A 755-nucleotide genomic window follows, 5' to 3' on the forward strand; every position below is an offset into this window, starting at 1 on the left:
AAAAAAAAAAAGAAATCAGTGTCCACTCTGGGCGCCTGGGTGGCTCAGTTGGTTAAGCGACTGCCTTCGGCTCAGGTCATGATCCCGGAGTCCCGGGATCGAGTCCCGCATCGGGCTCCCTGATCAGCAAGGAGCCTGCTTCTCCCTCTGACCCTCCCCCCTCCCATGTGCTCTCTCTCTCTCATTCTCTCTCTCTCAAATAAATAAATAAAATCTTTTAAAAAAAATAAATAAATATGAACCCTTCTTCCCTAATCCATCACCCCTCTGTGTACTTCCCTGTTGCTGCCCATGTCTCCTTTCTCTGTCATTTTCCACATCATCCAAGGTGAATCAATTCTCCTTTTGAAATATCGTCCACATCTGCTTCTAGCCCTCTATCATTTTGTAGATGTTGCCTGGGACCAAGCATCCAGCAAGTCAATCTGGGCCTCACTAGAGGCTCACTTCACACTTGGACTTTTTGCTTGGGTCTATCATAAATGTAGTCTCCCCTCAGAAACCAAACCTGTCCTAAACACAACTTTTTTCTCTCCTCCTTCTTTCTCCTGCTTTTTCTTCTTAATTTTTTGAGAGCCTATTAGGTATGATGTTTTTCATATATATCATCTCATTTAATTGCCACAATAATCTATAGAGTAGGTATTATCCCATTCTACAGGAGAAACGATGTCCTAAGTGGTTAAAGTAATTTGCTCAAAGTTCTACAACTAGAAAGCAACAGAGCTAGGACTCAAAAAATCAGATCTGTAAAG

This window comes from Leptonychotes weddellii, chromosome 11 (genome assembly GCF_054177405.1).
Source record: "Leptonychotes weddellii isolate Sample4059 chromosome 11, ASM5417740v2, whole genome shotgun sequence".
NCBI lineage: Eukaryota > Metazoa > Chordata > Mammalia > Carnivora > Phocidae > Leptonychotes > Leptonychotes weddellii.